Source organism: Serinus canaria, chromosome 2 (assembly GCF_022539315.1).
Source record: "Serinus canaria isolate serCan28SL12 chromosome 2, serCan2020, whole genome shotgun sequence".
Classification (NCBI taxonomy): Eukaryota; Metazoa; Chordata; class Aves; order Passeriformes; family Fringillidae; genus Serinus; species Serinus canaria.
The window spans coordinates 68,414,497-68,440,945 of record NC_066315.1 but is presented as its reverse complement, the minus strand read 5'-3'; the positions used below and the strand labels follow the sequence as shown (position 1 = coordinate 68,440,945).

The window sequence follows — 26,449 nt, the reverse complement described above, 5'->3', positions numbered from 1 at the left end:
GGATAATGTGTAGGGATAGTGGTAACCTTTTTCTGCCACGGGGCCAGATTTCAATGCCTTCTTCCAAAAATAACCCCAAAAAGCCTTGCAAGTCAAAGGAAAGTTCTGGCCCAAGGGAGGTGCTCTGTATGAAGTGTTTTGAACAGTTTTACTTCTGCAATAGTTTATAGATGAATGGGGGAACGACAGGGGCCAGTATATTATTTATGTGTAGTATGGTCCAACTGCTTCTCAACCTTATCTGCCATTTCCCTGCATCCTTGTTATCTCACTACCCATGGTGGTCCACAGTGAGCTCGCCTGTATCCTCAGCCAGTAGACAAAGTGACTTTTAGTTACTTTAAAACCTGTGGTGTTGGTGTGCCAGCATTGTCGGTGACTCCAGGCGGTGATTGAACACAGAAGTATTTTTCCCTACATTTATGAAACATAAAGATATTTGTTTTGATTCCATCACTGTCACCTCATTAGGCACCAGGAAAGTTAGGTTATACATTGAATCAGTTTTGCACTTGGTTTTGTTTACTTTTCATAAATTAACATGGTAATTCACTGTAATAAAATTCTTCGTTTACACAAAGATATCAAAAGGCATCGTCCATTATTCTCCTTAATGTTACAGCTTTAGAATGTGCCGTGAAAAGCTCTGTTTATATTGCAGCTGGATGGAGCACTTACCACAGAGCGTCACATCCCAGATATGCTCTGCTGCTCTGCAGCAGAGAAATGCCAAATCGTGAAGGGAAGAAAAAAGGATCTCACACAACTATCACCACCCCAAAAAAATCACCTTCTCCATTAAAATGTCTCTCATCTCACTGAATTTATTATCCTAAACTCTGCCTAATTCTATTTGCTCTCCTGTTTCTCTGCCTAGCAGGTAGCAATGAGGTGGACTCCTAAAGGCATGAGCAGGCTGAGTCCTATTATCTGCAGTGGTCACAAAGAGCCATCTGCAGTGAAGGCAGAATTTGGACAAACTGTGCACTTTTACCATTGCAAACAACTGATCCTCTCCCATGAAAGGCACAAAATGCTCTTCAGTCCCTCTGTGCCTTAACAGATTTTGAATTCAGGGTGGCCTTCCCTACTGATCCAAAGTGGGTTTGTTCTCTGAGGAGAAAATGGTTTGTACAGCCTCTAATTTCTGATGCTGCTTGGTGTTTGCAAACGTGTTATTCCTTTCTGCTATGTAGCTTTGCTTTGGGGTTTAAGGCTATAGTAGAAAATATTGTTCACTTCTCACATGTGGAAGTGAGTTACTGAGAGCAAAACAAAGCCTAGCTTAAGCTTCTGTTTCTTCTTTTTTCTCTCTTTCCTTTTTAAGGACTGTTTATGTTTGCATGACCTGCAGGGGAACTGGAAGTGCACTAGATGATCTAGCAAAGCACAAAACCTCCACAAGTCTGTGTTCTTTATTTTTGCGTCCTCTGAACTTTTTTTTTTGGGAAAAAAATAAGCAGGCAGAAAAAGGAAAGGATCTGATGGGTTACAAATTCACTATTGTGCTTTGCATCAGATAACATTCTGGCCTATATTTGCACCAGGCTCAGCTGATGTCACTGAATGGACAACACAAGGCAAATGAGATCCAGCCATGCTTTGCCACAGCACACAACAAAAGCGCCCACAAGAAGAGATTTTCTCCTAGGCTTTCAACTTTGATACTTTAAAAAAAACAAGAGGCATATTGTAAAAGACCATTTTTATGGACAAAATTTTCCAGAAGTTTTATGAGAATGTATGGAACTTATACATTGAAAAATCATGCAGGTTTTGGGATTAAATAATAAAATTTTAAAGAATAATTTTTGGGATTAAAGAATAAAAATTATGGCACTTAGAAATAGGCCTAATAATTAAATCTTTCATCTGAAACATACAAAAATCTTGTATCTTTAATGGATGGCATGATGACAAAGAGTAATTTTTACTAACATCTGCATTATCATGCATTCAAAATAAGGGGCAATAAATTAGCTGTGTTCTGGACATCCACAGCTTAGAGAAAGGCTTCTCACACTGTTTTCAGCATGTGGTCTGTGGAGCTCTGGAGGCAGGTCAGTTATTTGCTGGTGCTCTTCTCCCAACACACAGGAGAGGCTGTAATGCAGGATGGATCCACCCACCGTGGTAGACAGAAGTGGGCACAGCAGATGTGGTGGGCTGACCTAGGTCCTGCAGAGGAGGTGCCACTGCAACCACTGCAGCTTGAGCTGCAGCAAGAGGGTAATCGCCAAAAATTTGTCCAAGATGTCCAGGTGAGGAAAAACATGGAGCAAGAACTGTTGGGATATGAGGGAGTAACAGTTCCCAGGGAAAGCTCTCAGCACTGCAAAGTGTTAATTAGTTTGGCAACATCCTCATGTGGAAGAAGCCTTAGCACTCCATGGGTCGTGTCCCCAGGCTGCCCAGAAGCACGTTAGCAGGTGTCTGGGGCCATCCTCCTCCATGCAGGTGGTCCCTTGCCTCTCTCCCTCTTCCTGAGAGACTCTTGCCATGATAGCTTCTCATTGGACTTGATCCCAAATCCACACAGTTTATGGAAAGGTTCCTACAAAGGTCAACAGCTTTGGTTTGAGTCAGTGCACAGAGGCACTCTTGAATTTTGGGAGTTCAGAGTGGGTCGCTGAGGCTCCATCACACGTTAAGAAAGGCCAGGAGGATGGGGACAGGCGTGGCAATGCCTGTGAAGGGCCAGAGTGGCTTAAACTCATTCTCTACCTTCCCCCTCCTGCGTTTTAGGGATTTTTATGGAAAACACATTTGTAATGTATTCAATTGCATCTATGCAGTGGAGAATTAGATTGGCATAAAGGTAAACAACTGGCAAATTATTCATAACTCAAAATCTGCCAATGTCTCTTTGTTCCAAAACTTTAGAAATTAGAGACTGCTCACCAGATGTTATAAAAGAAATTACTAATTTAACTGCTAAACTGCTAAAAGGCTCACTCTAGTAATATTTTCTTGCAGAAAATGTCTGTGTCTTGTTAAATGTTTATTGAATACTGTAATTATATTACATTTGCTGTTAAACGATATTGACATTTTTGAATGAAAAGGGGTTTTTTTTGTGTGTGTGGGTATTTTTTTTTTTTTAATCCAAGCAGGATCTATAACATGAACATCTGGTTGCAACCTAATGTGTGGCATTGAAACAAAAAAAAACCTCCCCACCCTCAAAGAAAAAAGCCTTCTGCCAATGTTTTTCTCTGTGTATTATTTTTTCAAAGTGGCTCCGGCTTTTGCAGCACCAGCTATGATTAAGTACCAGGACTTTCTCACTATCAGCAAATGTTTAAAGGCAAGTAACCAGAAAAGCTTCAACAAGCTGATGGCTGGTGGAATAAGGATATATTTAGCAATGAAACAGCTGTTTCTTGAGCAATAACCCAGCTGTTTGGCTTTGAAAATACCTGTTAGAGTTATTAATCATATTAAAAAGTAGAAAAAATTGCCCTGACTCTGGAAGGCATGAAACAGACATTTTAAATACCTTTTTTTTCCTTAATAAAAAAGGTGGCTTTGTCACTCTAGTGAGTGTAAAGGAAAAAAAAAAAAAGGGTGAGTGTGGTTTGGAATATTTTAGAAGTACACAGGTATAAAAATAGATGCACTTAATATTCCTGCCAGCTGCCAATCAAGTTTTCTATCATCACTTTATCGACTACGCTCTGGTAAAACTCTTGCAAAATGTTTTGTAGCACAGTAATTTCAGATTTGTTCCCTCCCCTAATTCTGTTGAATTACTGGGGAGGGTTCAGATGTGATGCTGACTAACTGCACCACTCTGCATACATTTAATTTTTCCCATTTCCTATTGGGTAATGGAGGACAGAAATTTGGCTCCCTTAGGCCTTGAGACCTATCCATAACTCAAAGAATGTGATTTCTACTGAAGGCTAAGAGTAAGGAATATGTATAAAATTCTACCATCTAACTGGAATATTAGATACAGACTTTCTTTCATATTGTTGCCCTGTCATGCAGTAGATTTATTCGAGAGAAGCAATTGCAGTGTGCTGGACCCAAACAGATGTGAGACACAACTCAAGTATTTAAATTGCAAAACTTCTGTTATTCATAAAGGTGTTGCTGGCTGGGAACATCTTCAAAAGCAAAAGTTTTCTTGTATGTAGCTAGGACCCAATCCTGGCTGCTGTATATGCATAAAAAGTAATTCTAGTGTCTCCATTGTTATTCCAGGTGGTCCTACACTGCACAGCTGGAACCGCTGCAAGAAAGACCTATGTATGTACAAAGCACGTGTTCTTTGGACAATGCATTAATTCACTAAAAAGTGGACAGATACATTTCTTTTGGCTAGGTTTTTGGTTTTTCTGACTTAGGGTATTTGTGTTTTCTTTTGCTTTCTGTCTTTTTAAAGAAGAAGTAAATAGAATAAAACTCATACATGTTAAACATCATAGACCTGAGCTACTTTTTTCAGCTGGAACTGAATATAACAACAGTTCTAAAGCAGAATGCTGTAATTTGACCTGTTAAAATCACATGTTTCATTTACAGGAATCTGAATTGGACAAGATATACATTTTATTTATATAATCACTTTTTATAAAATCACCCATGTGAACAGAAATGTATCTGTCAACGATGCAAATAGCTCAGACTTCCATCAAAGAATTAACTCATGCATTGAAGTCTACATGCACTATCATAGCTAAAATCTGCTCCCATTCATCGTGGCTTACATTTTTTGTATTAAGAGTAATCTGCCTGCTGTACAGCAGAATGACTGGAGGGTCTGGCACCATTCCCTCCCAGACTCACATGATACAGGATGAATGTGCACTCTTTTGCCCTGGGGCTGGACATTCCCTTGCCTCACTGGATATAAGCTTACCTTTCTCCTTGCAATCCTGTGATTTCACCAGACTTGAGAAAGTTTTGGGAAGGAGGGAAATAATTAGGACACACATCATGACCCCTTTTTTGGCCACCACCAGTGTTAACCTACTAATGACACCATGACATCCAGAAAATAAATCACCTCAGCAGCTAAGCATATGATAAAAATGTGTTTGGACTTAGTAAATATTATGCCAAGGTATCGTGTCCACACACACACAAATAGCTCACAGACCGACAAACCAGCACTAAGAGAATTTTATATATAAATGGAACCATTCCTAGCTTGCAAAAGGTGTTTTTGTTTTCAGATTCTCCATCTGAATCCTTGAGAAAAAAAATCATTGCTTGTTGTTTCTGAGCATTTTCAACATTCTGGAGCAAATGTAGGTGTCCATTTTTTTTGTGGAGATGATATGGTGTGAATTTTTTAAAAGTTCTCAGGAACACTTTAACGAGCCTAGTCATTGCTGAACAGCTATCTAATGGGCCAAAGGAGAATTCAGACACTTGCCAAGATCTGAAACAAATCTGACTAACAGCCTGCCAGAGTTCCCAATGGAGCCCTTCCCAAGTGCTGTTAACTCTTTCTCATTCATTGTATGGAAAGCCACAGGTGTATATTGTCATTTTGATTGCTCCTCATGAGATGGGTCCCAGAACCAGACAGGAGTGTCTGTGCTCATCTCTCATCCTAAAGCTGGATACTCTGGAATTGTCTCTCCACATGTCAGTCTAAGATAAAAATGCTAAAAAATTAAAAGCTGATGACATAATCAATATTTTTTATCATCTGCAAAAGGCCATCTTTTCTGATGGTAGGCATTCCAGAAAATAAACACTATATAAATACATGAAAAAAACATTGAAATTATCAGTTTCTCTATAGTTTTAGCCATTTTATCCACACATTTCCAGGCTGATCACAATTGGCATTGTGACAATAATAATAATTTTGCAGAACTTCAGTATTTATGCATTGATTTCTAATGCACAGCATTTGCCTTTACCTTCTTTTTCAGTCACTGTTGTTGGCTCACTGAGAGCACTGCTTCTACTGCCTAGTCTGGATTAGTGTTCTTGTGAAATATTTGTGATCACATCTCTGTTAATGACACTAGAATGGGAACAGAATTGTCTCCAAACAGTAAGCATTTATTTTTAAGACTGTTCTTATGTACCATTTATTAAATCCCTGCTTCTTCATCCAAATTCTAACATTTTATTAGTGTTCCTACTTATTTATTGACTTTTACAGAGCAAGGATACAAAGTTAGCTTTCAGGACACAAAGCTTTGTTTTATATACAGTCACTAAGTGTAGCTGAATCCAAGAAAAAATATACGAGAAAGTAGAAGACGCCAACTGTCAGGAGCTTTTTTTTTTTTGCTTGGATAGTTTTTATTCAGACATGTTTCTCTTTTCATGCAGAATTCAAACATGCTTGCTTGAGTAATGCCATCTGCAGGATTTATCAAGACAGTGGTTCTGTTCTTTCAGGTCTCCTTTTTTTGAAGACTTAAATCCATCCTGAATGTGTGCATCAACCAGCAAGATACCTGTCTCCCTCCTAACTTCCCACTGCAGGTATGAAGTTACTGTTTAAAGCAGCCTGTCATGCATGAGACTCAGAAAAGAGGAAAAACAGTCCTGTCCCTCACAGTGTCTGTGGACAGCAGTCCCCAAACTCATCACAATCAGGAATCATAAAGGGTGCTCCTCTTGAGCAGTACAAATGATAGACAGGTTGCATGCCTCTTTCTCCCAATAAGCCTGAACAAGGCCATTGACTGTCACCTTGAATTCATCTCTTTCCACAGTTTAGCTTGATGCATTTTTAGGACGTTTTACTCCTTTTACCTGAAGAGTGATGGCATGTTCTAAATCTTGTCTATTTTTTCAACTATTTTAGTTTAACAAAAGACAATACCTCTCTCTACACATCTGGCCTTTGTTTTACCCTTGGACCATCATTGCTAAAACACTACTTATAAAAAGCAATGCATCTAAAAATAATGTCCTTTTTAAAAAAAAGTCTTATCAAGTGTAAGTGAAATGTCAACATTTTCATAATCTATGAGTACCATGAGCAAAAGCAGGATGTAGAAATGCTGGTGGTCTGCACCCTAATTGATTTAAAAGGCAATAAAGATAGTTTGTTTCTTTTAAGACTCTGCACTTGCTTTTTCCTAACTCATAATCCCTGCTCTGCTCTACTCAGTGCTAATCTCTCTCACTGATAGTTCTGCATAGATCTCATGCTTTAAAAGGTCCTTATAAGGCTTTGTATCTCCAAAACAGCCTTCTCTTCGTGCCTACCTGCTCTTGGAAGAATCTTTTTGTCATGTCATGCAAAGCAGAAAATTAAAGTCAATTCCTCTTTCTCAGCCATTATGTCTGTGAGCTAGAAGGATCCAGGCATGGATGATATATCATTAACTGTATGAGCATGTAGTGTTAGAAAGTGTAAATGACACACAGTCCTGGAAGTCAATGGAAGGACCACTGGGAGCCCAAAGGGGGCTAAGCTGTTTATCCGTTTTCAGTTGTTTTATATATGCTGTAGTTGAAGTACTGACAGATTAACTAAGGATAGAATTAAAATAAATCTGTGTTCCCTGGTTTAGGAACTTCAGGCATGGACACTAAATCCGACCTAACATTAGCCCTGCCTCTGAAGGTTTAAATCATTCTATGACTCTAAGTATCATCTTTTTACACTGAAATGTCTTTTTTGCTGGTCAGTTATAAAAATTTCTACCACGAGGGAAATTTACATTGCAAGGATTAGTTTTGTGCAGAAGTCTATAGGATGGAGACCTGTGCACTAGCCTGATCAAGTCTTACTTTGCTATTTTATTGTGCACACTCTTTGTTGTAGAGCGGTTTTTTTACATCTTGCAACGTTGCCAATTTCTTTCTGTCGCTTTTTTTCCACGTCTTTTCTCTTGTTCCTTTTCCTTCATGTTGCATATGCATACACAAAACGAGCACCACTTACAATTCTCCATTACTAACATAATCTACACATAGAGATCTATCCATCAGTTATGTTCCTTCTTTATAAAAACACAACTGCAGTCTTTGGAAAGTTAATGCTAAACCTCATTTCTTTCTTTCAAGGCTTGGAAGGACACATTGGGAGCTAGTAAAGACAACTTTAAGTCAGGATCAGCCTGATGTGAATATTTCATGAAGAGCTGTCAGCTCTCAATCCATTATGCTTACTGCTTGCTCTCTAGGTTGGCAAACTTTGTTGACTAAAATACATAAAGCCACAAAAGCTATAAAAGAAGTGCCTCTCACCTGATATGGAGATGTCTTCAGGCTCTTACATAGGAGGGTGATTTCATGGATACAGCCCAGAGCAGGAAGTTCTTTCTTCATTGCCTGCCCCCACAGAAATTTTTTGCAGGGCTTCAAATACGTCATCAGAGCAAGTGGAGCAAAATGCACGGTGTAGACTGTTGATCGGAGGTCAGCATGTACAAACTGCAAGGGTAAGAAATGAGTGAGGTAAAATTTTCTCTGCTTTGGGCACCTGCTCTCCTTGCCTTAAAGTAATGGGATGTACTTTGTTGTTTCTAAATACAAACTTAAATATTTCATGGTTATATAACTACAGTAAATGAATATTTTCTAGATTTCTCTGCATAGGGGTCTTTCTATGAACTTCTATAGATAAACACATATGCCTTTTCCTTGTCTTTTCTCCTCCTCTCCTTCTTTTCAAGTTATGCAGGAAGTTCTCAAGAATCAAACCAAATCATAGTTTCACCATTGATAAAATGAGCTGTGTTGTTATCAGATATTTAGATAATTATTCATTGCTATTGCTTACATAAATATATACATGATTTTTTTTTGCAATGCTTTCATAAATCTCCAGATGAGGCTGATTCCTTCTGCTGAGAGATTTAATTGTTCGTATATGTTTTCCATGGGAATGATGAAAGCCAGCTAGAATTACTGCTGAGTGAACCAGAGCAATCCTGGATTATGATGAATGGAAGTAGTGAGTGATGTAAGCAAAACATTACTGAGTTTGAAGCACCTATAATTAGAGGGTCATGATATTTCAATTGAAAGTTGCCATGTCAAACATGGGACAAATACAATACTTGTCTTTTACTCCTGAAAGCTTTTGAGCAAGAAATTAGTTAATCACAAAATGGCATGTGGGTATTACACAGCAAGCTTGCACAACTTCATCAGAACAAGTCTCATTTACATCAGGAACTAATTAAACAAGTGAGAGCTAAAACATTGGGAAATGTTCCTTTGGATCTTGAGCTGATCCTGGATACACAAAGTGCTGAAATCACATTAAAAAAATTTAGTCTTGTCACTTATGAAGAGCTAAGCTTTTTTCTTCAGCTTCTCATACCTGCTAGGCTCCTGTCTTAAATAAATCAGGAAACATTAATCTGGCTTCAAGTTGCTGCCTGGAAATTCCTTGTTTGACTCATTTAATTTGAATCAATAGCTCATTTTTTTATTTGTTTGCCCCATAGAAGATTTGGCTCACAGACTACAGGGTGGTTACGTCAGGACATGTCAGGAGGCAGCTGGAAAGCTTACCTCTAAGGATAGTATTTACAGAGATGATGACTGTACTTAAAAGGATGTGACCCACATACAGGAAATCATGGAGATAAAGTAGCCCTCTTTTTCTAGTAAGACTCATTTCTAATGAAATCTAAGAGTTTCTGAGACGTAACTCAAAACTGAGTGTGAGCAAGAGGAGGTTGTAAAAGAACATCACTTCTGGAAAAGAAGCCAAGCAGGTCAAAATAATGGGCTATAATTAGAGGAGACAGAAAGTGGACAGAACACTGGATTTTGGAGGCAAGACATCAGGGGTGCAGATCATTGCCTCCTGTACAAAGTAGTGTGTATAATCAGACTTCTGATGGCACACAGTGGACCTTAAGTTCACCTCAGTCCTCATTTCCTGAGGTTCTTTTGACACCATTGAAGTCTATTAAAGACAATCTTCTCTGGCAGTATTTCAAGAGAGAAGGGATATTATGAAATGCAGCAAGAGCAGAGAAAAATAAATTATCATCTGTAATGTCCTTTTAACATTGTGTATGTAAAGGGGGAGTGTGAGCATGTGCACACATGTAAGTAATCTGGATTTAAACTCATTTTTAAATAAAATTCTGTCAGATGTGCAAAATTAACAGAAAAAAAAAGGTTTCTATTCTGCATTGTCTGCATTTGGGCAAGCTTGACTGGTAATAGCTGTGAGCAAAGAGAAATAAGAGAAAAGCAATTCATAGTGGTGCTGCTGCTTTAGGAGAAAAACTGGTAAGCAGTTGTGGTGCTTCACACAGGCTTTGTTCCATCTCTTTTCCTTTGCCTCTCTAAAGGGAAATAGATCAGGGCCAGCACACTGTATATATTAGCAGGTTAACATACTGGGCTATACTTGCACTTTATTGTAAATGTTTTTGGTACTTCTTCTAAGTCTGTGTTTACCTTGGGTATTTTCTTAGTTCACACATGTGAAATAACAGCTGGGACTTGCCAAAATATAGCAGTCAAGTGCTGTACATGTAGTAGCTTTAAAACTAACACAGGTGTCCTAGATCCCTTACGCAGAATAAACAGAAGCACACGATCAAGAGTGTGTCTAACTCCTCTCTTCTGGAAATGACGTGTCTTGAAATGCTTGATCTGACAGTCACAGCCTCTCAAGAAAGAAGTATCACAGAGGTGAAATGCTGTTGATTTCTACAAACAAGTCCACTGTCTTTATTTTTTTCATATAAATGCATTATTGTCATAACTTGGATCTATCTATTTGCACCCTTTTCTTTTTCAAAGGAAAGGCAAGTACATTTAATGAGCTCAGTTCACTGCTGGGTCACACCAGAGCAGAAGGACAAGACCTCCATCGCTGGAAAGACCACCCAGAGAGGAGGAAGCTGCGCTTGCCCAGGAGGGAGGTAAGACAAGAAGGTCCCAGCAATTTTCTTCCAGAGCCCAAGGCATGAGTACCAGCAGCCTCACGAGCAGAATCCCTGGGGCCCTGGTCATACAGAAGGGGTCTGTTTCTTTTCAGTGTGAGCCCACCTCACTTCCTTTGTGCTGGCAAGGCTGTCTGTGAACAAAACTATACCATGGCATTGAGCTGCTCAGGGTTTTTATGACTTCTATTGGTTTTGTCTCCTTGATTTTACACTTCCCTCCTCTTTCTAAATCTGAAAAAGAAATAAAATAGGATAGAGTTACAGCAATGGTAGCTAATATACACAGAGGAGGAACTTGCCGCGGGCTTGTCCAGCTGTAGGCAACTACAATTGCGTAAATAATCAAGAATCCCGCTGATAATGCCCAGGAGTTGTGGAAATTTGGGACAAAATTCAGGGAGGATGACATACACAAGTATCACATTCCAATGGGAACACTTGTGCCATCTTGTTGCCTGCATAAAGGACTGAAGTAGATAAACAAGCTCAGGCACATACAAAAAGAATAGCAGCAGGTCGTTTCTCCTCCCAAAGAGGTTCTGCTTTGCAAAGATACCCTTAGAGTAGCATTCAAAATACTATAACTGAAGACATTCACTTGGAAAGTTCAGTCAAAAGGAAGTTGCATTTTCCATAGTAATTCCATTGACCTACACTTTCTTATGAAAGAATATGATTCATACTGCCTGTAAGAAAAGAAATTGAGTCATTGGAGAAGGACCATCGACCCTCTGGAATCAATGTACTCAGTTTAAAAAATCTGTGAGACTGGACAGAGGCTTCCAATACTACAAATATAACTAATTTTTCATCTGCAAAATGCATCTGCATTTTTAGTTCTAGCATCTAAATTCCTACGGGTTGCTCTAATAAAAATAAAAGCTGAAAATTTATTTCTAATTACAGCATGAAAATGTTTTTCATGAAGAGTATTAAAAGATTATCTTAGTAAGGGTTATTTGTGTAAATTTCCAATACTAAAGGACTTTTTTTCACTGTGGGGCTAATCTAAACTAAATTCTGATGTTGCCCATGGTTGCACTGGATCTCTGTGCCTGAAATGTCTGCTTTTTCCAGCTGGATCTGTTGATCTGATGAAAGATATTGCTTCTCCTTAGAGCTTACCTTGCTGTTTTTGTAGATATCATCAATCTTACAGAGTGCTTCATCCTGACCTTTCTGTAGAGGTAAAAGTGTCTTGGATTCAGATCTAGATTCCTGAATATTTTTCTTGTAGATAATGTGATACATTTAGTTTTCCACATTGTGCATGGCCAGCACAGGATTAGCATGGCATTAATTGATTGCAGGAGGATCAAGTAAGTGGATTAGAGCTGCCTCACAACCAAGAAAGCTGATGATCCTGAATGTAAACTCCCTCAACTGGGGACACGAGATGAAGAAAAGAAAATTTAATGAACTGTTCTGAGAAATGGGAAAAGCCAGACCCCGTCCTTTTTTCCCAGTATATTCCAGTTATCTCTTGGGATAACTATATTTTAATAGAATGCCAACTTTCTTTTTAATATGATCCTTGAAATTTCTTTTAAGCCACCTAAAATGTCATGGCTTTTTCCTTCATCAATCAAAACATATTTTTTTTAACTGTGGGATGTTTGTTCAGTAGAGCTCGCTGTTTTTCTTTCATTGATTTTCTTTTTAACATGCAGTTGTTGAAAACTTAATTTTGAGTTTAGTCAGCTTTGTTCAAGATGCATGGCTATTCCAAGTAGAATTTGTGGTATGTTTTCTGCAGTCTGGTGTAAGGGATGTAAGGCATGATGGATGATGTTTGGAATGGAAAGATGAATGAATACAGCCATTACCAAAGCTGCTCTCTTGATCTGAAAAGAGAAATTAATTTCTTTGTTACTTCTTGATAAGGAATTTACAGCAACACTGTGCTGGAAAAAAATTGACTCGGAAAAAAATTATTATTTAGACTTTGGACTAAGATGAGTTTCATGGGTTTTGTCTTTTAAAAACCTTGTGAATATTAAAATATTTTAGAAGTGTTGGTGAAGGGAACGTGTTCCTATTTCAGCTTCATAGTACTTTATTAATCTTTATGGTAATTTAATAATCTTTCTATGCAAATTTGGCACATCTTCCCCTGGAAAATTTTTCTCTTATCTGTATTAGTGTTGCCCACCCAGTGTTAGTAAAAAGCAGTGGTTATTCCTGCTTTTTTATTCCTGCCTAGAAAGGTCCATTAAGTTCTCAGTCACAGTGTCAAGTTGGGGCAGACATGGCAGACAGGCCAGGGTTCAAAACCCCCTGACCAGAAGTGATGCAGCTCTGTAACACCACTATGGCAACACATGGGAACCTATACACACAGTTTATTTTCTTCACATTCCCTCTCAGTTCTGTGGGTGTATTTGGCCATGAAAAGCAGCATAATATTTGAGAATGGAAGATACTAATGAAACAGTATCTTTCAACACCACATCCATTTGCATGCTTAATTTAAATACTGCCATTGTCTGCCCAGTGACTTAATTAGCATGGCATAAAATCAGCATGAAAACTGCAAGTCTGCTGTAAAACAACTCAAACACAGGATCTCTTCCACAGAAAATACTTGTTATAAATTAGCTTGAATTGTCAGCCAGCATGAACCTGCATAGCCCCCTATTCCAGATGTGGCTTTACACCAGCTGAGAATCTGACCCAAATGACTTTATGTTTCCTGTCCTAATGGTAAATGGTTCTTTACCACATGACAAAGAAGCAATAACAGCCTTACAGGTAGGCAAAACATCAGACCTCAGAGATCCTGGAGGAAAAAAAAAACCATCTTTTCATGTAGTTTGAAGGCTAAAGCAGTCAAAGGACCCTCATTCAACAGTATAATTCTGAAAATACAATGACAAATAGGATAGTAAGCTAACAGCTTCATTCTCAGTTTCTGAGTGCAAGCAGATTTGGCCTCTGTACCTGCAAGTTAAGTTGCTAGCCAATAAGATTACCTTGCTGATAACACAGAAATCTCTGAGGAAAAAAGTTGTTTGCACCAAGGGAACCACCACACAAACCCTGACAGGTCTCTGCCCCACACACACCTCTCCTCTCACATCCATACTCTCCTCCCCCTTTAACTTTCCTGGTGCTCATTGCCTGCGAGGGGTAGGAACACATAAGCTCTGCAACTCGCACAAGGGGGTATCAGAAAGACCTGGGAGCTTCCCAGGGTGTGGCACTACCGGCTTGCTAGAGTAGCTTCTGACACAGTCACTGATTTTAGGAGGGTTCACTGCTGCTCTCCAAGAAACAGATCTCTAACCTTCATAGCTGTAGACAAAAACATTAAGTCTGAATTCCCAACAGATAAAAAAAAAAAAGAAGGATAAAAGAAAGGAACTCAATTTTTTATGTTAAAGGGTTTTTTGTTTTACTTTCTTGTTTTCTCTCCAGCTGTGACAGAACCCAAGGGCTGCTGCTCTGTGAGCAAGAGGCAGCAGCTGGTGCCAGCAAGGGAAACTGGGGTGAGCCTCTCCTTTCTCTCCTCTTCCCTCTGTCTATCCACACCTGCAGGCAGGGTATGGGGCAAGAAGCCCCCTTTTAGCCCCCCACAGCTGAAGTGTGTCAGGGCAGAGAACTGGGGAGGTCAGTGTGGAGCTGTGCTTGGCAGCACCATGGGGACCACAGGAATGTGACTGTAAGGTCCTGGCTGTGTGTCCTCAGACAGGAGAACATGCTGCTTCCCAGAAGAGCTTTTGTCCATGGTAAGCCCAGTGCCCTCTTTCAGAAAAGGCTCTCAGACACACGCCCCCAAAAAGGAAAAAGGAAGTTTTGAAAGGTGGGATCTGAGGAGAGGAAGTGACTCATGGGCTCAAAGAGAGATGGCCAGGCAGTGAGAGCCGGCCGAGGCAGCAGAAGCGATCCCCAACTGTGCCGAGTCGTGGGAATGGAGGTGAGGAAGGAGCCTAAGGCTGGGGAAGCCGAGTTTCAGGAACAGCTACAGTCCTACACTTGCCCCCTGGCCATAGGGTTTTTAATGCATCCCACCAGAGCTGGCTCTCAGGCTCACCAGTGTGCCTGTGCCTTGGAGGTGACTCCAGCTGCTGTCCCAGACAGCAGAGCCCTGTTGGGCCCCACGAGGTGCCTGTAGCCCCTGGCATGCCTACCCTGGGGTGGCCACCCTGCCCTCCCCACCTGCATGGACACATCACCCCCTATCATAGCACTCCAGTCCTAGATGCAGCCCTTCTGGGGATGGTCCAAAGGGAGGAAGGGTGTCTGCAATTTGCATGAAGAACATGAGAATTTTGCCCTCTTTTTCCATTGTACAAAATTTTAGTCACATTAAAACAGTAAGAGCAGATGTAGATGGAGTTTTATGGGGTTTCATCAGAGATGTGATACAAGAGGTTTGGGGGTTTTGCACTGGTCCCTTGCAGAAAGCATTGTGGCCTTAGTCTCCCCTGATGCCCTTTTTTACCTGATGCAAGAATGAGCATTTTTCCTTCATCCTCTTCTGCACCTTATAATCTGTGTGCCCTCTGGTAGAGTAAGTTTTCTCTCCTAATGAGGAAGCTCTAGCAGTCAGGTCTTTGTGAACACTAAACAAGGAATTTCCTGGCTTTCAAACAATTTCCCCCCTTAATGATGAAATTCTAATAATATCCTCTTTTTTTTTAATTAACTGATGTCTACTTGATCCCTCATCTGCAGAGTGCTCAAATAATAAACTGGCTGCAATTCTGTCCTGTGTCTCCTAAAAGGAAGTGAATCAGAGATAACATGATGTTACCTTTTGTTCCTTTTATTTATTTTTGACTTAAGTATCTTTAATGAGTTATCCTATGGACCAAGTAGGGTAGACCAGATAGAGTGCTCATTTTACTGTTGAATTAGACCCTTTTTTTGTTGAGATCAGTAGTGTTACAGAACTCACTGGTGTAGTCAAGATGTGCACTGCAGGAATATTACAAATCCAAGTTTTACTGTCTTTTGCTTTGTGGCATTGACCAGTCTATTTGTAATATGCATGTAAACAGAACTGCATATTAGTCAAGCACTTCAGGCGTTGCTTAAAGCAACTTCTTCCCCAGAGCACTACAGAGCTAAAACTGGAAAAGAACTATTTCCTCCATTGCTGAGGTCACAGCAGTGAAACAAGTGGTAAGATTTACTGTGAAAGATGAAAATTATGCTCTATAGTTACATCTGTAAAAGCTGTGGCTGATTGCATTCATGTGCAGCTCCAGAACCAGGGCTGAAGTTTGGTTTGAAAAATGTTGTAATTAAAACCTGTGACAATTTATCAAGGGAAAGATGTATACAGGATCACAGAATCACAGCATGGTTTGACTTGGAAAGGACCTAAAAGTCTCAACACCACTGCCATGGGCAGGGACACCTTCCATTAGACCAGGGTGCTCAAAGATGTTTTTCCTTCTATGCCCAAAGTAAAAAGGAGTGTGTTGTAGAGGCTTTCCTGAGAGCTAATAAAGGTAAAGAATCAGTCCTTGGCCACAGCAAATGGAGCTCATCTAATCTTCATTAATTTCACTTGGCTGTTCAAAGAAATAGTGTTTTCATGTGTCAGGTCCAGCTATCAGATCTTATCCTTTTTCCATCTTCCTCTTAGGCTTTTCTGCAAATTTAACTTTTAAATTTTTCCCATATCTATAAAACTAGGACATGCATCCTGAAAATAGTGACCTGGAAAGGGGAAAACAATTATATGCCATTTCCTGTATCATCATGCCAAATTTCCTGGGCTTTTCCTAGGATCTACTTTTGTTTTAGTCAGATGCTTTTGAACCTTCTGGAAGAACCTTCATATAAGGTAATTACAGCAAAAAATCATGACTTATACTGTACATTTTTAGCTTTCTCTGGTAACAGTGGTCCAGTAAGTCCACTTGTACCATCCACATAGTTCCTTATTTATTTTGTTTTCTAGTCAAAGTAATGCTTAGCTGGATCAGTCAGTGACCAGCTGATGAAAAGCCAAATCAGCAGGAAGTCATACAGTATGTCAGTCTAGGTTTTAAAGTGAAAGTGCTTCTCTGAGATTGTCATGCAATCATGACACTGATTCTTATCCAAAGAATCAGTTTTTCCTCAGTGATTACCTTAGCCATCAGCACTTATAAGGGAGTAAACAGTGGCAGTCATGAGAAGCAGCCCTGAGGCTATCTCATAAATAACTTCACTTACAGTTTATGCACCCGATAGAGCAAAACAGATGCAGCAGTGGAGATCAAAAGTATACTCCTAAATGATTATGTACTGCATGGTATATGGCTGCCTACATAATTTCATCCTCAGCTCTAATGTGTGTCTTTTGGCATGCTCAGACTATTCTGGGTTGTATTCTTAATTGTCAGGACTAAATTTAAAATACTCTTCTAATATAGTTTTATGTGATTCATCCATCACTGTCCAGAACTTTTGCATCTACGTGGATTTGGTGAATGAGAAATTTGTGTATTCCTTTGAAACCCAAAGACAGCTTAATTCTTACTCCATTTTTTTCATTGCTGACTCCAACAGTCCCTTACTCATATTTATGAGAGGTTTTGGGCTCCCTCTGGTGGTTTTTGAAAACCAGAAAGCTTAAACAGAACGTAAATCAAATAAACAATAGTTATGTGCATGAGAAGTTCTTATAATTTGCCGAAGAAAGCTTGTCTAATTCCTCCTCTGCCTTTTACCACACTTATTTTTGTAGAGGTCTTTTGCTATGGTGATTCATCTTGAGAGACAAGAAAGGAATAGTGTTATATTAGAGAGCAACAAAATAGGTAATTCAGCTAAGGGGCTCTGCTTTCATTGATGGCTTCACAAACAAAACCTGCATGTGTCTGTTAGTTTTTCACCTATTTCTCCTATTAGTTCTTCAGCTCCTGCACTGGATTTGAAATTAGTCCACAGCTATTTAATGTGGGAAAATATAGTTAAATTATTCATTTTGATGGGTACTGTGAAAATTAGGTATACCATAAATGGAAACTCAGACCCCACTCTCAAATTTTCATTTTCTCAATTTAGCATTTATCCCTGGAGGCTGAAAGGAAAGCAAAAATAATAAAACATTCACCTCAACAGCAGATTTCTCTTTCTCCCCAGGCTCAAATACATGGGTATGCCTCTTACTGATTAAAAGAGAACTTGTGTAGAAATTTTCCATGTTAATGCACAGTTAATTACAAACATACAGAATACACAAGGTGAAAACTGCTTCTGATTATTCTCTGCTTCTGCTGAAGTCGGTGCTGGTTTGCAAGCAGCCTGGCAGTGGGCTAGGATTTCAGTGCAGGTGTATTCATGGGGACTTTGGCCTAAAATCTGCAGCTGAGATGCTCAGGTGCTGGTTGTGCATCTGCTGCATTAGTGCTGCAGAAGTGTGTAGGCAGCCAGGTGACAGCTGGAGCACAAGAATGACTCCAGGACATTGCTCTCACATTTATTATCTAACTTTTTATTATTATTATTATTTTATTTTTATTTTTTCCCCCCCAAAGCAATTGTATGATGGTCTGGACAAGAAAGCAGGAAAGAACCTTTGATGTCCAGGAGTCCAGAGATATTCTGGTTATACTTCCTTTAGACTTTCCTGCCTTCCTAAATAGAAGAGCTCTTCTTCCCTCTTTTTTTCTTTTTCCCCAAATACTTGTAGGACAGGAAAGAAGGGACAAAGACATAGAATTAAGAAAGTTCTACTTGGGCAAAGGTGTGTGGTTTTGTTCAAAATACCTCTAAATTGGTGTAAATTTTTGGATGACTGACATGATCCTTCTGTCACATTTGCTTAAAATTCAGGAAAAAAATCAGTTGCATTAAAATAAGATGACTTCCACCTTTTTTATTTTGATCATATTAAGCAGACCTTATTGGATAATTTGGTCACTGGTCATAGGAAATTGCCATTCAACTTAATATTAGAGTCAAATTCAGAGTCAGAAGAAGGCTCCAAATTAGTCTGTGTCATGTAAAAGGGATGCACAAAATGCTGACCCCATGTCAAAAATGGGAATTTATCCCATTTTATTCCATGGAATCAGGATTTTTACCCAAGTGATTTAACTAAAAGTCTTGTTCAACTTTATGTATATAATTATATTTCTAAAATCAGCTGGTAGATTCCATCAGGGTGTTACAGGTGTTACTTACCTATTACAATTAGGAAATGTGGTTTTTGGTTTTTTGTGCTGTTTTTGGGGGGGTTTAAAAATTTATTTCTGTTAATAATAATTTGTTCCACATAAAGAATTTGTTCAGAGTTGAAAGTCTCTGTCCTGAGTGCCAGCAAAGGGCTCAGTCTTGCAAGTTCCCATCCAGCAAGGCACTTAGGCATATATTTAATCTCAAACACAAGTCTCATCCCCAGGACTTCACCAAAGAGAGGCTAAAGCCCCTGCAGATGTAACCCCCAAGCCTCCTCTCCATTGGTCTTCTGCAGAGCTTCCATAGATTTGTTATAGTAATATGGTAAGAATTAAGCCAATGGCATTTAAGGTATTGTTATAAAAATACTGCACAAAGATAATACATGCTGTATTGTGCAGTGTATCAGTTTTCAAACCAGGCAATGGAGTTTTCTGCAAGCTTGAGCTCCTTTGTGTTTTTGTACAAAAGGGAACACTTTTGTAGCATCTTACGTGGTTTTGATTATAGCATTTGTGATTCTTTAAATATTTATTCTTCAGCAGTTAGGAAACTTGGTGAAGGGGAACTTTATAAACATTTATCGTGGATCGAGTGTTCATGTAGGAAAAAAAAAAAATGAGGTGCTTCCTCCTATAGGGAAGAAGTACCTTTTCATAAAACCTGTGTCCTCTGTTCAGCAGAGCATCTTGTTCAGGACAATTATTGAGAATATATTCAGCCTTACACAGATATCCAAGTTTCTGTGAAAGTTGTTCAGGCTCCCCCAAATGCATAGATTCTGCCCTGAATTGATGTCCATTTCCCATGGCTGCCCACGGATCACTTCAGCAGTGTTAGATGTGCCGTTCGGCATTCACAGCGTGTGGCTCTCCAGAAGACAGGCGAGTAAAGGCTCCCTTCAGCACCTGAAAGATTTATTTGCTTTGGGGTGATTGGCAGCAGTGTCATGTAAAGCACCACAGGGCAAATTCCATTTGATTAAATAATTATCACATATGACCAAACAATGTATCATTATGTGTGAACACAAATGCAAACTCCCAAAATTCCCTCCATTTCCTCCCTTGCTCTGTTAATTTCTCTTTCACAGGCAACTGACACAATTACTGACTTTAAAAAGGTTCCAGGGTAGGGATGGTACTCAGAACTTAAAATACTATGTGCTGATTAAAATTTTTATACAGCTTATTTAAAACAGCTTCCCTGAGAAGAAGTGGAAAGTACATCACTCAGTGGACCCCAAGCAGTTTTCAGCAAATTCAAACCCACAGAACATTTCCTAGGGAGAGGCAGGGACTGGAAAGGGATTGTTTCTGCCTCCTACTGCAAATAATTATAACAGGTCTCTTTCTGTGGCCCAGTTTTTCCAGGCTCTATCTGGGCAGATTTCCCAGTGACTCTAGTGCCACAAAAACTGTTAAAAAGACTTGCAGCATGGGCTTCCAGTTCTCTGAGCAGTGCAAGACAAGGAAAACGGTGTGCACCTCATAAATAAATATGATCAACCACTAGAGGCACAGCCTGTGATTGAAGTGGGTGCAGGACAGCACAGCTGGGCACCACTGGCTGCTTGCTGTGACATGGGATCGCGCCTGCACTGGTGTAATGGTAGAAACATACCTGCTGATATAAAGATGGATAAACAGAAAAATCTAGGCCTCACAGATGCCAGTGAAAAACCTGCCATCTCTTCCCCACTTCCACTGGTGTTTTTTGTGCTCCTGTGCCAGCCACCCTCTATAAAGACAGCAGAGGTAGAACATGGGTCTGGCTGAGGGGATGAGGGTCTCCTGCGGTGCTGCAGTGCCACCCTCAGCTGACACTCGCAACATCAGTTGGATAGAGTGACATAGGAGGGGGACACTTGTAGGGAAAGGTTGGCTGGATTCTTTAGCTCGACTGGTTAAGTTTCTCTTATTGTTTCTCTGCTTTATTAATTTTAGTTTTGTTTTAGGCACTTACTTTCAGGATGAAGGCCTGGCACAGCATCTTCTGCCATCAATGGGAGTGCTTCCTCTGACTTGCAGAAAGAGAGGTAGTGTCTTTATTTGTGATTTTCAGTTCTTTGTTTTCTGAAGCGCTTTGTCCAACTCAGCCTTCAGATATCTTCCAAATACCACTTTGTCTACAAAGGCTGTGCTATAGCAAAAGTGTTTGGTTCCTGATACTGTGTGTATCTGCTTGATTGGGCAGTAGTTCTGGATTCCAAGCAGGTTTATTCTAAAAGTAGCATCAGTCCACCTTGGTCAGTATCTTTTGCTGGGATTACTCCAAACAAGCTTGACCTGTTTAAATGTAACGTTTCTCATACTAGTTTCCCAAACTAGTGAGGCTGTTGCTATTTCAGGTGGCTTAAAAATATGTGCACAGTTTGTACTTTGAATGTTTAATAAGCTTAAAACATGAAATATATAATGCAGTTTGAACTTTCTAGTGTTATTTCATCACCAAAAAAGTAAAGTCTTGAGGCTCAGCAATTGCCTTTGTCAGAATGTAAATTCCAGCATGTAATACCCAGGCTGTATGTTTCAGGAAATCAGTATTAACCTATTAGCATGCAGTTTTCCTTGGAGAAGAGCCATCTTCACACTGAGCCTGTATTCCTGCTTCAAACCTTCCTGTCACTGTTCCGTATCCACGACCCAGCCTAAGGCTGCCTTTGACGGTTCTCCAGCCATTTCCTGCATACTGCACTAGCACTAATTGAAAATTTGGGTGGCCTTGCTTGTTTATTTTCCTGGAATGTAGTGGGTTATATTTTCATGGCACTTTCTCAGCAGTGCAACGTTTCAATTTCAAAACCACTGCAATATGAGGAAAAGTAACCCCCAAAATTAAAAAAATAACAATAAAAAGCAGCATATCTTTGATTAATTTTTACAGTAGTTCTTTTGTAAAAATATATAATGGAAAAAGAATTCAATGTTGCTTTTGTCTCTCAAGATCAGAAGCAAGAGAAGCATTTTAAATACATGTACAAGATGATCACATGCAGACACAATGAGGCATGAAGCCTTAAATGTACAGATGCCATGGAAATGAAAAGATAATATAAAGTGTGTTCTTTGCAAGTCTTGCAGAGTTCAATAGCTGCATAATGTGTATGGAGGGAAAGAGAAACAGCCCCCCTGCACTCTCTAGGAAAATTCCAACTATGTCTGGTTGTTCCATTGGCACTAGCATTGTGCTTTGCCTCCCTGGATTTCTGCAGGAATGTAATCCCACAGCAGACAGGGTTAGTATGTCACTCTTATCTCCCTGCTTGGAAATGAACATGTTCATACTGTTGCAAATTTCAAGTTTTGATCAAAAAAATTCACTGATCCCTTGACAATATTTCAAGTCCACAGAATTCTTTTCTCTTCATGCCTAATTGTTTTGTTTGATGGTGATTTTTTATTGAAAAATTAAAGGTGCAAAAATTAAAGGTTGGCATGATCCTGTTTGTTTTTTCCTGATACACCAAGTGCAACTATTGAAGTCTTTTGGGAATTATGTTTTGTTCCCAGAAGTAAGGCATAAGGAAATGTTTAACAATAAATATACAATTAAGGTGCTGATCTATATCTCAGAAATTATTTGGAGGAAGAGAGATTTGAAGATGGAGTCTGTTTTTACCTACAGGCACACATCTTAAGGATTACCCAACTATTTAAATTTATAAATGTTCCAGAAGGGAGATAAAACTGGATGATGAAAGGAAAAGAAATTTGAAAAAACTAAATGTATCTCCTATTTCTGAGTTTTCAGGATGCTATTTTGGAGTTTTATCTATAACTCTGGCATTTGGAGATCTTTTAGTCAATCAGCAAACATTTCTTGCAATTTAGTGAAGTAACAAAATAAGCAGGGTGGGATTTTCTGTTTGGTTGGTTTGTTGTGGGGTCTTATTTTGGGGTTTTGTTCTTTGTTTTTTTTTTTGTTGTTGTTGGGGGTCTGGGGGGATAGGGATTTGGTTTTTTAACAGATGCAATCTCAAATCAAGATGTCAGCCCCAACATTCCTCCATATTACCATTTCCTCCTTTGAAAAGTCAAGATCTCCCCACTAGGGAAGTTCAGATTTTAACTGGGCCTTTCCAGCCGGTTCTGAATCCTATTTTCAAACTCCCTCATGATACATTTCCCAGTGAGAAAGTTGATTTTGGCAGTTAAAAAGTGCCTCAAGCTAAGGGTTGGGTAGCAATCGATCAAAGAGTATCTCACGTGCACATATTGTGCCTCGTTACAATTACCAGTGAGTTTTGTTTCAGCTGGGTATTACAAATTCCCTGAGGTGAATGGCTGAGAGAACTGGGATTGTTCTGCCTGGAAAAGAGAAAGCTTCAGGGTGACTTAATTTCAGCCTTCCAGTACCTGAAGAGAACTTACAGGAAAGATGTGGCAACATTCTTTACAAGAGCATGTAGTGACAGGACAGCAGGGAATGGGTTCAAATTAAAAGCTTTAGATTAGATATTAGGAAAAAATTCTTTACAGTGGGAGTGGAGAGGTACTGGAAGCAGTTGCCCAGAGAAGCTGTGGATGCCCCATCCCTGGAAGTGTTCAAGGCCAGATTGGATGGAGCTCTGTGCAACCCAGTCTAGTGGAAGATGTTCCTGGCCTTGGCAGGAGAGTTGAACCAAGGTGATATTTAAGATCCCTTCCAACCCTAATCATTCCATGATTCTATGAAGGGCAAGAAAAGTGAGTAATTGAGGACTTCACTTTTTTATTTCTAGCTGGTCTATTTTGCCTTGAAAATTAGAGCAGTAATCAATTGGGAAAAATGGGTTGAAATGGAAGAAGACAGTGCTCTTCCAGCCCTGCCTCTCCTCCATGAAGGATTCTCTACCTTGCTGAGGATACAGTTACACCATCAGCTGGGCATTTGGCACAACTGAGACATAGCACAGAACAGGAGGGAACTCGTGGTGGGCAAATGGGGCACGTTTAGCAATGAGTTTGCTGCACATAGAGCACATATCTGTTACAGCGCTGCACAATAACCAGTGATTGCCACATTCACAAATGACCACTACTAAGTCCTCTAATTCTGACTTTGTAATTTTTTTTCTGCAAATGCCTTTAGAGAAAACACAAGGATCTCTATCAGATCACAACTGATGTTGTCTTTCACTGCAGCTGATAGCTTTGGGAAATGGACAAACGGAATGGAAACTGCTCTAGCCAGTTCTCACATACCGTCCTTTTTTTCTGTGGCTAGAAATACTTATACAATAAAAAAAACCTGTTTATTCCTGCTGCTTGCTCACGACTTAATCATGATACAGGTCCTAAATGGGCAAATGTAGTGATATCATACTAAAAGCTAACCAGTACATAGCAAGAAAGATGACCAGTACACAGCAAGAGCAAACACAAGCCTGATGTCAAAACTTAAAAGATATACAGAGCTAAAAGGCACCTCACGAATGTGCCTAGTACATCCTGCCTCTTAAGGAAAGACTGACTATAGTTCCAGGAATAGAATTGTTCCTGGAGGTGCTTTAGTCACTTCTTAAAGGTTTCCAATGAACAAGATTCCAGGGATCCCCTAAACAATCTATACCAGTATTTCCTTGTCTTCAGTGTTACAGTTCTTCTGAATGCCTTTGCTATAGTGTTTCCTATTCATCCTCCTGTCTCTCCCAGACAAGGAAAACTCTTAACCACTGCAGTGCAACTTTCAGAAGTGGATGATTATTTCCCACATGAAGGATTTGGGCATGCAAAACACTATCACTACTATTATTATCATTATTGTTGTTGTTATTATTATATAATAACAACATAGAAACAGGACAGAATATTAATTAAAAAATGTATTTAAATACTGACCACATTTTGAAATGTGTGTCTCAAAGAATAAAGTGAGTCAGGGTCTCAGGTATGAGCTGACCTGAACTGGGGACTGTATAAGGCTAAGTCCAACAGGCTACTTAATGTGCATGCATAATTTTAAGTATTTGAGTTCAGTTCTTTTGGTAAAGTGAATAATAGACCTGAAAGTGTTTTCAACTTAATGGGAACTCATAAGTGCTTTCTTGGATCACAGCCCAAGAGCTCAGCACATTGCAAGGCTAAATACAGATTTAACAGTCTAAATTTAGGCCTCTGTGTTTTAAAACATTGGCTAACATTCTTCTCAGAAATTTCTGTGGAAATTGCTGAAGATCTGAAGTCAAGGCCAAACACCCCTTAGACTTCTGTGTCTAAGAATAAATGTCACTAAGAAACACTAAAGACTGGACCTGTAGTTCATTAAAATTAAATATTGTCATGTGTTTAACAGGTTTCAGATGATCTAGTACCTTTGATCATACATTTAAGGCACAGACCAAGATTCACATTTTAATGTTAATTGCTTGTCTGAGATACTAAATTTTTTTTTTCTCTAAAAGGAATTTTAAAATATATCTAACTGATGTAAAATGCAACCTGTTGCTAACAGCATAGTTGTGATACTAATCTGAATATAAATTATCTAAAAAGTTAAGTTTTGAAAAATTAATTATACTTGGCCCAGTTGCATAGTTTATCTATCTACTCTTTGCCATTCTCATCACCTTTTTCTAAACCCTATTTTGTAATTTTTCTTTTTCTTTCTCACCCTAAGAGACTTAGAGATCAGTTGGTTAGGAGAAAAAAAAAGAGGAAAGAAGGAGAGACATAGGGAGAATAATGAAGAAAGGAAAAAAAGTAAACAAGAAGGTATTTAATGTGATAAATGGAACCTTTATTTGTAATATTAAACACAAGAATTCCTGTATCATTTCCTTTAAAATAAATACAGTTTTGCAGAGACACTGAAAGGGGCAAATTAGAGAAACAACTTGGTTCCATCAAAAGGAGTCTAACTGATAATTAAATAAAAGTTTTTTGTTACTCAAGTTGATTTTCACTAGGACACATTAGGAAGTGTTGGCTGCTACTGAAGCAGAGATGTGCTCCCTTCCAGTGGAGTGGACCTGGGTTGCTCAGGCAGCAATGAATGGTCCCATGACTACAGTTCAGTTCACAACTGAGATCTGACCTCTGCGCTCACTCAACATGATTTCAGAAGTCTGAAAAAATATCTGATGAATAGCTTATTCCCAAAGTATGGAAATTAAAGCAGTTGTGCCAGAGTTTGTTCTTGTGGAAAAGAGAAACAGAATCCCACCTGGAATTTGAAGGACAAAACCTGCCAAACAGCCTTTGAAGTGGGATATTTTTTTTTTCTCTTTGAGAAAGAAAAGGGGCAAAATTTCAAGCTGGTTTCAATTTCAACTTCTCCCCATCCACTTTTTTTACAATAACCACAGTACATAAAGGCTGGTCCCAAGAAGTATTTAAACTGATGCAACTTACTAGTGACACCCTTGACAGAGCTGTGGTATTCAGCATTCAGTATTTTTAGCTCCACAAAGTAATTTAGTAATTTGTTTCATTGGTGCTGTTTAGAGAAACAATGCCTCTGGGTCAGTAGTGCACAGATTCCTTGGATAAGTCTTG

The 26,449-nt window shown here is 39.2% G+C and overlaps 1 protein-coding gene across 3 annotated transcripts in view; it reads left to right on the top strand.

Moving 5' to 3' along the window:
- Positions 1-26,449, top strand: part of EXOC2 (exocyst complex component 2) — a 491,144-nt gene that overhangs the window by 332,021 nt on the left and 132,674 nt on the right. The window contains exons 1-4 of one of the 3 annotated variants that reach the window (XM_018926318.3): positions 10,092-10,593; positions 10,705-10,826; positions 14,268-14,338; positions 20,929-21,009. The exons of 1 other annotated variant lie outside the window; for it this stretch is intronic. The gene's annotated coding sequence lies outside the window, so the exon portion shown is untranslated. Of the gene's footprint in view, positions 1-10,091; positions 10,594-10,704; positions 10,827-14,267; positions 14,339-20,921; positions 21,010-26,449 lie in introns of those variants that run through there. One more of the 3 variants, XM_050970537.1, reaches the window with a different exon arrangement.